Raw genomic sequence first — 14,327 nt, forward strand, 5'->3', positions numbered from 1 at the left:
ATCACATTCAAAGTAATCTTTTGAAAATAAAAAAAGAAAGAAAGAGATTTTGAACATGCCTGCAAACTCTTCTGTGGTTTATAAGAAAGCTCTGAAAGCAGTACAGAGAACAACAAATGATTTAAAGTAGTTCCAGGTTCTCTACCTGTCCCACAGCCAGTTAGAGGAGGATCATTACACATACTATTCTATTTTAAAGCATTTTCCTCTCTCCTGTGGTTGCATGAAAAATGCATGCAAACAGCAATGGAAACTTGCTCTTCCAGGAAAGCAATGAAACTTGCTAGGACCAATGTGGTGTCCAAGCCACAAAGCATAAAGCAAACTAACAGCACAAGCTAGATTCTCCTAGCGCAGGGCCTAGGCCAAAGCGTAGGTGTGGCAGGTACAGATGTCTCCTTCGTGCCCTTCACAATTCAGGCTGCTAAATGGACTAACCAGTCTATGTCACTGGAAGATTGCTTTATCTGCCCGTGTGAGATTTTCAGAGGTTCCATACGATCACATCAACCTGGACAAATTCTTGCAGATGTTGTCTGGTTCTTGTATCCTACTGTTGCTGTGAGTCTGGACAAATGCAGGAGAGAATATATTCTTACCTAATCTCATTACCATTTCAATCTTCTTAGGTGCTACCTGCAACAGCAGTAGGTGAAACTCTTCCAGACAGAATGTAATCTTGTAAAGTTGGCAGTACCCTGCTAAAGCCATAAGTTGCAACGTTAATTATAGAAAGCTGCTAAGATCTCAATGTACAGCATTCAGGCATAGCATAATTGTTTGCACCAGAATTGCAACATATTTGAAATGATCTCACCCTTAGCATCTTGTTTTGTCTTCTTCCCAAGGACTTTCAAGCTGAAATGTTCCTAGACTTGGCGGTGCCACTTTCAAGATACTACTTTGATTGTTAGATACTGCTCATGCTCACACCAGCTAGGTTTAAGGAGGAATATAAAGCAATTGCACTGAAACAAAAGGGAAGCAAGCACCATCAAGCCCCCCACCATGCACAGCGTTTGATTTCACATCAGTGAGTTTATATGTCCTGAAGGGCTCCTTATAAATACAAAGAGCATGCACAACCTTTTTTCCATGCCTGCTAGCAAGCACTGCCAGGACCAGACAGAACTGAACTATCATTGCTAGCATTATTTTTATTACAACAGAAGAGTGATTCTCAAGCAGGGTGTTGTGGCACCCTGGGGTACCATTACAATCTTTTAAGGGGGTCTTGGGGGGCAGTTCAGTATTAGCACTGTGCAAACACCTACATCTGATTCACCATATAAACCTAGAGATTTCAAATAGGAATCCATAGTGTTAAAAACATTCTGGAACCTGTTATGGTCTTTCTTAGGTCTTTGCAACAGAATTGCTGTGTTATTTTTTCCAGTCATGGAAAAATTAGTGAAAGCCAAGACCTGGCATTTTTTTTTTTGGGGGGGGGGGAGACTCTTGAGTCTAACCAGGGTGCCTTGAATCTACAAGGCTGAGAAACACTACAATAGAAAAACCTCTTCGAAGAATAGAAATCTAGTTAAGGCACCAAGCAACTGATTCACAAGGAAAACAACAGGTGATATTTTAAATAAAGTTCTCAGTCTATTAATGCTTCCTAATCATGTTTAAAAGGTTTAGTCTCATCCTCCCCTGCCAGCCAAGATTCGACTGTAGCAATCACATTTAGCTCATGAAAGGAAAGGCAACGTCATGGTTTATACACATTCACCTGGGCCTTAGGGGCATGTATAGACAGTCAAAAAGCCCGAGGCTGAATCAATTCAATCTTCGCAGGTTAATCTACATTATGTAGATTGAACCGATAAGCAACTTAACAGATATTTACTTTTGATTCCAGATATGCAGCCACATGCCTGCAGTGGCCCAGGCCAGAAGCTGGGGGGCCATTATAGTACATCTCCCTGCTCGACTGGAACAGACAGCTTGGTCCAAGGCTAGCCTGCCCACTGTGCAAGTGGAGAGGGGGGTGTAAGGGAGGTGCAAAGCATCCTGGGATGCTGGGGGACTGTGAGTTAACTTGAATCTAGAGAGGATCTGGGACAGAAGTTCATCAACTGATTTAACCTAAATCAGCTGTCTGATACTACATCCACACAGGTTTATCTTAAACCGGTTTCAGCAATTTTCAGGGCAGTTTATATGCAATGAACTTCTATTGTGTTTCAGATTTGAACCGGTTTCCGACCACTTCTACCCAGTTTATGTGTAATTTCTGTCCCTAGCCCATAGAGAACCTAGTTCAATCACCATGTTCCACTCAGTAAACAAACTCCTTGCAATCCTATAGCCCAGACCTCAAAGGTCTTTTGGTTCCCACTTCTATTGAAGACAACAGGAGTTAGGATGCTAAATACCTTGGTGTACCTGGGAGACCCAATGGTCTCCAATGATGTGCCTATGGCCTCCCCGCAATAAGAGATGCATCATATAAGATACAATCCAATGTGGGAGCCCAGGTTATAGAGAATGGGAGCTTGGGACATCCCAGCAGCATTTCTAAATTAAATGCTTGTATTATTTAAATATATATGGGAAAATGTACAATTTTACACAGCTGAAAAAATGGTTTTTTTTCCATTTTCATATAAATATTTCTGGGGGAGGGGGAAGTGCAGGGGGGGGGTTTCAAACAGATCTAATTAAAAAAAACAAACAAACACACGATTACTGACAGGGCTTCAACTAAATCTGACCATCTAGGACAGTGGTTCTCAACCTTTTTCCTATCAGGGCTCATTTGCAAAGTTCCATGGCCTGTCCCAACCCATACCCCGCCCCCTTGGCCCTTCTGTGCCTGACCCCCCAGTCCTCTGCCACCCCAGGCCATGCTGGTGTCCCTCACACCTGACCCACACCCCTGCCCCCCAGCTGCTCCCATCCCACTCAGGTGGTGGATACAGCAGTGATGTGGCAGCTCCAGCTCACGCGGGTGGCAGCGGAGGAGTCCAGCCCCAGCACAGGCTGGAGAGAGGAGAAGGAGACTCCTGTGACACCCATCCTGCCCTGGGCTGGGGCTGCTGCACAACGCCAGCCAGTCTGGTCATGGCCCCTCCTACCCACTAAGCAGCATTTCCCGGCTGCCCTGCCCCCATGAGCATGGACACCGGCCCCAGTGCTGCCAGCCCGGCCACACAGGTCTTCTCTGCCCCTTCCCACAGGCTCTCTGCCTTGCTGCAGCTCATGACCCTTTTAAATATTTTTGCAACCCACTTTTGGGTCACGACCTACAGGTTGAGAAATGCTGGTCTAAGAGATCCGTTGATAGGTTCCTACAGATTTCATGCTCTAATTATGGAAAGTGTGTGCATGTGTTTTAGAATAGCTATACCTATTAGACCACTTACATGATGATATTATTGTGATGCTTTGCTTTTATCTTGCATTTTGTCTGCTCTGTGCTCTCTCATCTCTGCTGAGCTTCAGCTGGTTACTACTTCCTGTTCCCTGACCAGCAACAGGATGACAATGCTGCATGAGGACCCATGCAAACAAGAAAATAGGGACCTGTTTCTCCACTGCTGTGCACTTTGTGTAGTCACTAACGAGCGAACAGTGTGCATAACATTAGTCAGATCCAAAGTACACTTATTTTGCATCATTTTTCTGGAACATAAGTGCCTCCAGAAGGAGCAAGGCAGCGTGGAATAGGTTCATCCAGTTGGAGAGTCAGGATTCAGCCTGTCCAAGAAGAGATACAGCACTTTTTGTTTCTAGCCTTGGCAGATGATGAAACATAGGACCTTAACGAGGCTGCATTATGATTTATAGGCTCTGGGGGTGAGGGGAAGATGCTTACATACACTTTAGAATCCTCTATATTATTAGCTATGAATTTTATCTCTTTAAGGCACAGTTGGCTCCATGCTACTGAAACAGCTTGAATTTATAATAAGGTTTTATTGGAACTAACTTATTTTTTAAGCTACCACTTCGATCACCAGCAACATGAACTGCTAGTGTTATAATCATAATGCCTGATATCAGGCTTACAGCTTCGACACAAAAGGTTAAGAATTTTACAGCCTGGAGAATGGAAAGGCAGAAAACTCTCCCGGAAAGACTGAAATATAGAGGATGAAATGGAGCTTGCAGTTCAAGGTGTCACTTCTGATATAGCAGCCACAGTTTATCATTACAATTTAGAGGTCCGCCAGCATTTTCATTACCATGTAAATTCTGATCTTGAGGCCACAAGAGACATTTTTCCTCAGAATAAAATTCAGTATGCAGGGTGTGAAAGCAGGGAAAATACTTCTGAAATTAAATTAAACCTATCAAACTGCTGCAATTTATCGGGCAGACTTTTGCAAAACTGGAGTTCAAGTTCTGATTTATTTTACCATAGTGATTCCCTTTAGAAGTGAATACATCTTCCAGTCTTAGAAAGTGACTGGTACAATTAACATCACTTGACCATTTAACTACCTGATTGCACCAGTATATCAAAAACGATAGGTGAATCAGCTATATATAATGGGTCCCTGCTACATCAGATAATCAAAACACAGAATCTTTTCCCCAAATGAATCAAACTCCACTATGAAATAAGAAAGGTTTTCTGCTGCTGTCCCTTTTTTAGGGGGTAGAAGGTCTCTTTCAGACTCTCAGTCCTTTGAGGGTTACAAACTACCCTTTAAGTTCCAGCTTCTGTTTACTCACAGCTGCAACATACCCCTCTTTCTAGGCCAACATCATCCTTGACATTAAATAGCTGTTCTCTCTGAAATACTCCAACAAACTTGTGGGCATTAAATTATGCTGGGACGAAGTCAGAATGAGAGCAGAACAAGGTATGCACAGGCTTTAAAGTATAGTTAAGCTTCCACATTTTGACTTAATGGTTCACCTCAGATTACTAGACACTTTCTACAGTTTGTAGCAGGGGCGTCAAACTCCCCTGGGATCCTAGGCTACATCCAGACTGTGGGGCTGGGCTCCTCATGGGTCAGATCTAGCCAGAGGCAAAGCGCAGCGGCAGGTCTGGAAGTGGTGAGGGGTCTGGGAGCAGGGATCCACCAGGCGTGGCAGTGAGACCAAAGGCGGCAGCAGTAGCGAGCCAAACTCCCCAACAATGGCCACGGCCAGGAAAGCCAAAAGGCCTTGAATGCCAGGGCTACACCCCCAACTGGGTGAGAGACTTCCAGCCTGCAGGCCTGGTTTATAGCATCAATAGATCAGAGGCTGGCTGAGGGATCCATGATCACTTGCATTATCAATTTTACCGGTTGTTACAGTGATGGAACTACACTAAGCAGTGCCTCTGAATTTCTCTCCCTTCCCCCAAATGGCAGATTAGAGAGAAAAAAAAATTAGCCCCGTTCCCACCAGAAAAATATATGAAAGTATTATACACTCTTCATTTACAAGGCATAGCGTGGAATTTATGCTGTCACTCTTGACACACTGCTTTTAAAAACAGTTATACAGAAGTGCTAGTAAGATAACTGTTTTTATTTCCTGGTCTCAGTAAAATGACTGGGTCAAAGTAATAACCAGTTACACCAGGGCAAAGGCCAGACAACAATAATTTTAGGGTTACTTTTACAAGTGATAAAGATTTGACTTAAAATTACCTAACTACTACAGGCACTGGGGAAGGATGCTTACAGTGTCCTACTATAGCTGCAGAGGCATGGCTTTGAGCTCTGCTCTAGATTCGTTCCAGAGACTATCATCAGCTATAAACAGGTACCTGATCAATTTTGCTGGGGAGTCAGAGGTAGCTGGATGTGATACCACCCTTGTGTGATGTTTGCTACAGAAACGGGAATACTTTAACTGCATCACCTCCAGGAGCTGCTCTTTGATTACAGATGCTGACACCAAGTTCTCTGCCACTTGCAACATTGCTGTGATCTACAGAGTAGTGGGAAGTAAGCAGAAATCAGCCCAGGTCTGCACTACTGACCATGGACCCCACTGCACGGGCATAACTCGGACAGAAGCTTCCAGATCTGCCCTTCTCAACTGCTTAAACAAGACTAAGTCTTAAACATAACCACAGAACTAAGCTTGTGTTGCTGGACCAAGGAGCCTCATGCTGCTTGTCCAATATACATGGAAGGGTGAAGTCAGTGAAATCAGAGAGAGCTTTGCTACTGACTTCAATGAGAACAGTATTTGTCTCAAAATGTTCGGCCTAGTTGTTCTCTAACTTAAGTCCATGCAAAAGAGCCTAATCCCTGCAACTACCTTCATCTGAAGCATATTTATATTTATGGTAGAAGACAGCCATAACCAAAAATGTAAAGGACTGTTTCATGGCAGATTATCCCAACCGTGTTTTCCTAAATTGTTGCATCATAGAAAAGGTCAAAAGAGCAAACTACCCTCCCTGCTCCTGCCCCTCAACGCACTGCAGAGAGTCAGTTACCAGATATGACCCAGCCAATAAGACAGTGCTAGGTATTTCAAAATGTTGGTGCTGAAAGAGTACATCAACTGCCTTGCACTGCAGCTATAACATACTTATGGACTGGCTTGGCACAGACATACTAATTGAAAAGGAAGTGTACAACATCCAGGTTGCTACACAGTGCCATATCTGCTACCATTTTAGATTAATCAATTGTCCTTTGTTGAGAGGGATAAAATTCTTCTCTCACCAATCTTGGTATAAAACTGGAATTACTTCACTGACTTCTATGTCTTATTCCTGATTTACACCTAGGAAGTTGAAAATAGCTTTTGATGCTGTCATAAGAAGTCACAAAGAGGTAACTGCTGGTTTGCTCTTCACAAATGTCAAAAGATGAAGCCTAATGATTTTTCTATGGCTTTTCTCATGGAGAAAGGTGATTAAGATGATAACACTTAGGTTTAGGTCCATGGCTCCAAACAGAATAAACGCTGTTGTAATGTTAAAATTCAGGAAACAAATGGGAACCAGATTACATCTGTCACACAGCTGCCAAAAATAAATTGTTTTATGAAGGGAAACCCCCCCTGGGATTTTCCCAAATCCACAAAATATTCCTAAGCATTGAAGTTTCCACTGGGACTACTATATTAGCAGATAGCCTGTCTTGAAAGTACATGGATTCAGCCATGTCCCTCCAGGCTCCAAGTATGTGAGGGCTGCAAAGTACAAACTATTCCCACCTGAAGCAGGAGGAACATTTCATCAAATCTGGTCTGTAAAGAGCAGTTCTGCTCTGAAAAGTGGCTATACAGAGTATACGGCACCAGGCTTTGTTTACTGAGTGCCCTGTACATAAATTCAAATATACCTTTCGCTGCCTGCCAGCCCTGCAAGCACCACCTGTGGTCTGAGAATCACCCAGTGCTCTTTTCCTCCCATTTCTCACCTCTGGTTATTATTTTTCTGCCCTCGGTTATGTCACTTCAAACCTCAGATACATGTATTCACTCTAAACTATAACTGAAGACAATGTGGTTATACAGTGGTTTAAATAAAGGCTGCCTTCGATGTGCTGTTACTGAAGAGGAATGAGATTCAAAGGCTTCAGAGATCAGGCTGTGTTTGCCAGGTAGGCAGCTGGGCAATAAACACATCCTTTTTAAATACAGAAACAGAGTCAATTCTATTAGGGATGGCTTTGAGACAACAAAACATGTCTGGAAGCACTTCACACAGCAAAACTAGGCTGGGAGGCATCTGAAGTTTGTTGATGCTCAGACACCGCAGCAGTAAAGCACTGAAAAGCCCTCCCCACTCCATTCATTGTCTGCTGCTGGCTGAGTTCTGGTCCCCCAACCAGAAACATAATGAACAGGGTCCGTGCCCTGGGCAGCAGCAAGGGTTGGGCTAATTGCAGCAGCACGTGCTACTCTGGCACCCCCTTGTTATACTACTGCCCCCTGCTACACTACTGCCTCCCTCCCTGGAATGATGCCTTACTCCTTCTGAGGTGCTAAGGGGACCTAGGGACAGAGTAAGGCACAACTAAAGTGGAGTCAGGCAACTGCATCCTGGTTCTCATTGGATGACATGGTGACAGTAGGGACAGTGAGGTCGAGCACAGGTGGGGCATACCTGCTCACAATCAACATCTTGCCTCATGCATCACAGCTCCACCTGGCACACAAGCTGATCTGCAGCTTAAGCAGCATCTTACCCCTTTTTCCCCACTCCACTATTCAGCTCCTTCACACCCATGTCAGCTGCCAGTCCAGCCACTGCCCCAGTTCTTACCTTATAGCTGTTACATGTGAATGACAGGGGTGACCCCCTCCACCAGCCAGCCCATGTTAAAGCATTCATTCCATAAAGTTCAAGTGACCGTACTGGAACCAGTAAGCCCCTCTGTTAAAGTATGGCAATTATTTTGGGCGGAGGGCTGGTTACCCAGTTGTGGCAGGGTGTCAAGGGCCACATGGGTAGTGCCGCCCCCTGACAGGTGCCCCGGCCCCTGGTCACCATCTTGGGACCAGTGTCCCAATGTTTTGGGACCGATGTCCCAGGGTCAACACCAGTGGGGCCCAGAGCAGAGCACCGGCTGGTCTCTGGAGCCAGGCTGGGCTGCACCAGCAGGGAGAGGGGGGAGCTGGCCTGGCTTCATAGAGCCCCTGCCAGCTGGGACCACGCTCCTGACACCCTGCTCAGGGCCCCGCTGGCACTCGCCCCAGGACACTGGTGCGGGCTCCGTGCCCCTGCTGACTTTCGCACCACTCCCAGTGCCCTCCAGCTCCACAGTACAGGTGGAGGGCAGAGCACAGCCCCAACCCCCTGCTTGCCAGCAGGGAAGTAGCTGGTGCTGGAAAAGCAGCCCCTTGTCCACCCTATGGACGGTACTCCCTGCTGCATGTGCTTGCAGCTCATGCGGGGCTGTCTGGAACAGGCACAGGCAGCCCCACACAGGCTGCAAGTGGCTGCAGTGCGGGGCGCCGGTCACTTTTCCCCTCCACACTCGGCACCAGCTTGTAGCCTGGCCCCGCTGGCAGCCTGGGCCCCATGCTGGTTCTGGACTCACCTGTCGGGGCTGCGCACGGCAGCAGCAGCTGCAGTACCCCCTGCTTGTCACACCAGGCAGTTTTGGCTGCTGCTGCCTGCCTGGAGCTCATGCGCTGGGCAGCACAAAGGCGACAGTGGCAAACACTGCCTGGCGTGGCAAGCGGGGGGTGGGGGGCCGCAGCTGCTGTTGCTATGCACAACCTCGACGGGCGAGCCCAGAGCCAGTGCAGGGCCCAGGCTGGCAGTGGGTCCAGGTTACAAGCTGATGTTGAGCGTGGGGGAAAGGTGGCCCCGCACCCGCACCATGGCAGGTGCTCCCTGCTGCCGCCACTTGCAACCCCATGTGGGCTGCGAGCGGCTGCAGCGCGGCCATGGGGCTGGGGAGGGGCAGCTTCCCCCTCTTCCCCCCCAGCTTTTCTCTGGGCTTCTTCCCCGCCTGGGATCCTCCCCTGCCCTCCCCCCTCTACCCTCTTCCCTGTGGTTCCAGCGGGGGCGGCTTGGGTGGGCGGAGCTGGGCAGGTGCTGCTGTTGTGGGCGCCTGCTGGTCTTCCCCTGGGTCCTACTGCCCTTGGTTCCTGTCATTTTTGACAGGAACCAAGGGCAGATAAATATTAATTTTCTAAATTTTTAGGGGCCCTGCAGGCCAGATGGAATGGCCTCGGCCCGTGGGCCATATTTTGCCCACCCCTGAAGTATGGCCTGTCATCTTATCCCCCTCTCCCTCACCCGGCCCCCCACCTCTTGTCATTCTGTTTTCTGTATCAAAAATGCAATCCCAGATCCTCAGACTATAAAATCACCCTGCACAAGCCTTCATTCTTCCCCAACTCACTCTGTGCTCTACCCTTCTCCTGTCTGGGATACTTGCTCACCAACTTCTGTGCATTTGGCATCTCTTCCCCTCTTCCTCACAGGCCGCAGCTAATTTCGGGTCCCACTTCTCCAACTTTCTACTCCTTTTTCTACCTCTCCCTCCCTACAGGAAGTAGGAAGAAAAAAGAAAAGGAAGTTTTCTTCTTCCTGTTCCCCCCCAGAACCTCACCCGCATTCCTCCCCAGTCTCACCCTATTCACACATCCCCACACTCCTTTGATCTCTTCCATTCACTGAACCTCTCTCTTCACTTATTGCCTCCCACACACACTCCACATACCAGTAAGTCAGTATTCAACCAGACTGACCACATTCTCTTTGTAGCCCAAGCATGAAGATCAGTTCCTCCATCCAGGGATCATTAGCCAGCACAGCTGTCTTCCCGCTTCCAATTATCTTGTTACTCAGTAGGCTCCCTGCCCTCACCCCACAGCTTCTCACCATCTCTGTAGTACTACCCCTGCACTCACACTGATTACAGACAGCATGAAATCAGCCACACACCTGAAAGCTATCTAGAGCCCCTCAGAACTGGCATAGCTGCTGTCTAACTGGTTAAGGAGACAGCCACTGTCAGCCCTAAATTCAAATAAGTGTGTGGGTATATACCTGGGCACCAGCCAGTTTGAATTCAAGCTGGTTGCTACTAGAAGTGAAATTCCTTTCAGTATTGAAGGATCTGACCAGGGCTTTCTATAGACTCTCCTTTTGGGACCAACCATTTCGTCTTTACAGAATTAAAATTACCCCAACTTGGTAGATCTGAAGTGTCTGATAATCCTAACCAAGCCCATCCCCAAAGTGATCCAATTCAGCTATAACTCTGAGATGCAAGACTTCTAGATCCACTGATCTCAGTAAAGCAACAGCAGCCTAAAACTGCAGCAAGGGAGCAAAGAAACATGCCATACAGTTTTTAAGCTCCACGCTATAAACTTTTTTGACCTGAAAGTTCTTCAGATGCCCGCAGCTCTGTCTTTGCATGTGTGCAGAACTGCACCAGTCTGAACAGCTCGGAGCTTCAGGCCCATTTCCATCCAGAAATGAAGCGAGGAGGAGGTGAAGTCCCTCGGTGTACTCTGAACATGCCTGATATACACAGGCAACACAGCACCACAGCCGCATATATTCAAAAACAGAGTTGGCAGTAGCTGTTTGCCCCCTTAACGCCCACCCATTGATACAAGAGCCACTTGGTTAAAACAGTCATCCAGGAACCAAGAGACCTGAATGCTATGTCCTTCTCTGCCTGAGGACCTCAAACCCAACATCTGGCTCTCCCAGGAGCTCCCCAACCACTAGGCTACAGAATAACCCGGGTGGGGGCACTGTCCACCCCTACAGTTGAAGGTAGGCCACCCTGCAGCCACACATGCAAGTACCATGGGGCCACAGAATGAAGACAGCCCAGACCAACACAATGTCACCCCAATATGGTGCCAACATTCAGGCATGTGCCACACTGCACTGAGGCAGCCACACTACTTCCAGGTTGGAAGCCTGCCTAAGTCAGGCGTACTGTAACCAGCTGAGTGCTGTGCACGTGCCAGCAGATCTGCCTTTCAGCAGAGCTCACCAACACCGAGCCAACTATATTCTGTACAGTTCTGAACAGTTCCTGTGTGTAGCCTGCAGGCCAAATGTGGCCTGTGAGCCCCTCTGATGCAGCACCCTGCCCAGGATGGCCCCTTTGAAATGGCCCTTCCAAAGCAAAACTGGTTTAACCTGCAGCCCTTCTTAGTTTGGCACTGCCTGTGTGTGCACATTTTCCCAGGACAAACATTTTGAACAAGGACAAAATCCTGATTTTTAAAATTTCCACAGGACACCAGGACAGCTCCTTTAAAACTGACAGTCACAGCAAAAAACCAGGATGTCTGGCCGCTTGACAGCATCAAACAGGGGTTTGCATTTCTATTACTTAATATCTTTTGAGGCAGCAGATATAAAACAGTGCTAAACTGGGCCACACAACTGTAATAATGCCTCACTCAGGCTTATTCAGATGGAGTTGGATGAAGCAATGGATGAAGGAGATGGGCACCACCACGCTCAGCTCACAGGAGGGGCAACCTGAGGCACAGAAAGATGAAACAACTTGTCCAATTTTGTCTCGTGGGCTAGAAGCAGAGCCAGAGCCCAGTGTCTCATGCACTGGACTAAACTGCCTTCAAAAAACCTCACTGACTGACCCCTTGTTGCTATTTGCATGACAGTCATGCCCAGGAGACCAAGGTGGGTCACAGTCCCATTGTGTCAGCCCCTCTACAATGCCTGTTGGCCAATTTGACATTCACTGGATTTCTCTGGTCACTTTGGTGATTTTTTCTGCCTATTTACATTTCCTCTGCAGTTACAGCAAGGTCAATGTGCTTCACCTCCTGTCCTAAAATGGTATGCAGGATTGCTCTGCTCTGCTCCAGATAGCAGCTCTGGAGTAGCTTTCATCCTAGTGAGTTTGGCAAGTTTACCGAAGAGATCAATATAAAGCTATTTCCACGCATACTGCGAGGCATAATCAGCTAATGATTGTAAGGTGTTTATAGCGATCTACTGATGAAAAAAAATGCTATATAAAAATCTAGGTTTTATGTCAATTTTTGTCTGAAGATCTCAAAGCTTTTTATAAGCCTTGGCTGCTTTATTGAAGAGACTCATGTCACAATCCTATTACCATTCTATAGCTGGGGAACCCAGGGCAGAGGGAAATGACGCAGTGTTGCCCAGCCAGGCCAGCAGTAGCCAAGCAAGGACTAGAATCAAAGTCCCCCAAATCCCAGTCCCACATGCAAGCCACCAGACTGCACTAGTAAAGCCAGCACTGGACTATGGCAGCAATAAAATTATTATTAGCTGTGACACCACAGCAAAGTACATGCTCAGACATCACACACGGTACAGGGCAATGGGCTTCACGGAGCAGTTCACTGCAACTGGAGGGTTATGTACTTTTTAACTGTTTGAAGCAATCGACACACAAAACACCTTTTGTTAAAGTACTGACAAGGCCACCTTTGAAGTAACAAATCCTTCCAGTATTTACAAACAGTTGTAATTTGTTAATTGCAACAGAGGTCAGATACAGACCCCTCAAATTTTCATGCAAAAAAATAAAGGGATCCTCAGATCACTCCTGCTCTGCAAGCTTGTTTTTTGTTTTTATCTACTATTGTAAAATTAGGTTACTACAGTATATGCACTCAGAACATAGAGGGATGTGGGCTTTATAAATGCCTTGACTGACAAATTAGATACAAGTAACAGTGCCTCCTCTGTGGAGCCTTTGACAGCACTTTGTGTGCAGTCATTTGCGCTGTTTCTGCTGTAAAAACAATCAGTTTTACTCTTGTTTGTGTGGGTCTTTCATACAGCAATAAGAGAAAATAAAAAAACCTTTCTTTTTTTAAACAGGGAAATGTAAAGCCACAAATACTAGCAGAAGGCTCTTAGGCAGGGTTTAGCATCTAAAATTTTATTTAAAACTTATTTTAAACGGACTAGAATTGAGACATCACTTTAAAGCCAAATCAATTTGTCCTGTGCCTCACCCTCCTCTACTAACCTGTAACCTAAATATTAAAGCCACCCTTCCCCATGGGCTCCAAAAGAAAATACCTTACTTATCCCTTTTTGCTTCTCTGAAGCCTTTCACAGGCATTACTGCTGGTTGATAACGTCTAAACTCCAACTAACCTGCTAGACACAAACATCCAAAAAGACCGTTATCTTCATCTAGTGCTAAACATATCCTAAGAGCTCCTTCCTCCTCATCCTTGCGAATGCTCCCACACCCCCTCTCACGTCTGTGCACCCCGCAGGGTAGTAACTGATGGGTCCTTATTAATGTCCCTTTCATTACTGATATGACAATGTTTCAAAGGGAGCAGTTGGCACCTCTCACACAGATGCGCTACCGCTTGTCGGACGCAGCACGTTTCTAATGAATTCGGAGCCGAGCGCTACCACCCTTCAAATAAGGAGAGGCTGCGATTGCTAGGGGAGACCCCTCCAAGGGGGCCCTCAAGTTTTGATGGACACGATCCCTGCAGTGTTGCACCACTCTCTGTTTAAAGCATCAAGAAAACTGTCCTCAAATGCTGGAAACATTAACCCCTCAACACAGCCGGGAAACATACCTCCCAGCCTCTGGTCACTCCTCGATTATCCTTGACCTGTTCCGCTGCTATTCTTTTTTTTTTTTTTTTTTGTCAGACCAAAAACGCAGGGAAATAATCGGGTCCTGGGAGACTTTAGAAGCACTTTGCAACAGGGAGCATCCCCCAGCTCTCGCCCTCCATCCTTGGAGGTTGTGAAGCCCCGGCTGGACTGATCTACCGGGGGCAGGTCCTGCTGGCCGAAGTGACCTCCCTGCCAGCCCTGATCTCCTCCGAGCCTCGTCTACAAGTGACCGGGAGCGGTGACTCTTGCTGCCGCTGGGCAGAGGGAGGCCGGGCGCGGGGCTTGTGAGGGCACCAGGAGTTCTGGGGGCTTCCCCCGCGCCAGCCTCCGCCTCGCC

At 47.0% G+C, this 14,327-nt stretch overlaps 1 protein-coding gene across 5 annotated transcripts in view; it reads right to left on the reverse strand.

The window, feature by feature from the left end:
• Positions 1-14,327, reverse strand: part of AMOTL1 (angiomotin like 1) — a 161,462-nt gene that overhangs the window by 114,633 nt on the left and 32,502 nt on the right. Inside the window, exon 1 of one of the 5 annotated variants that reach the window (XM_019530316.1) lies at positions 13,948-14,321. The exons of the other annotated variants lie outside the window; for them this stretch is intronic. The gene's annotated coding sequence lies outside the window, so the exon portion shown is untranslated. Of the gene's footprint in view, positions 1-13,947; positions 14,322-14,327 lie in introns of those variants that run through there. 5 annotated transcript variants of the gene reach the window in all.

Source organism: Crocodylus porosus, unplaced genomic scaffold, assembly GCF_001723895.1.
Source record: "Crocodylus porosus isolate Cpor-Errol unplaced genomic scaffold, CroPor_comp1, whole genome shotgun sequence".
Lineage (NCBI taxonomy): Eukaryota > Metazoa > Chordata > Crocodylia > Crocodylidae > Crocodylus > Crocodylus porosus.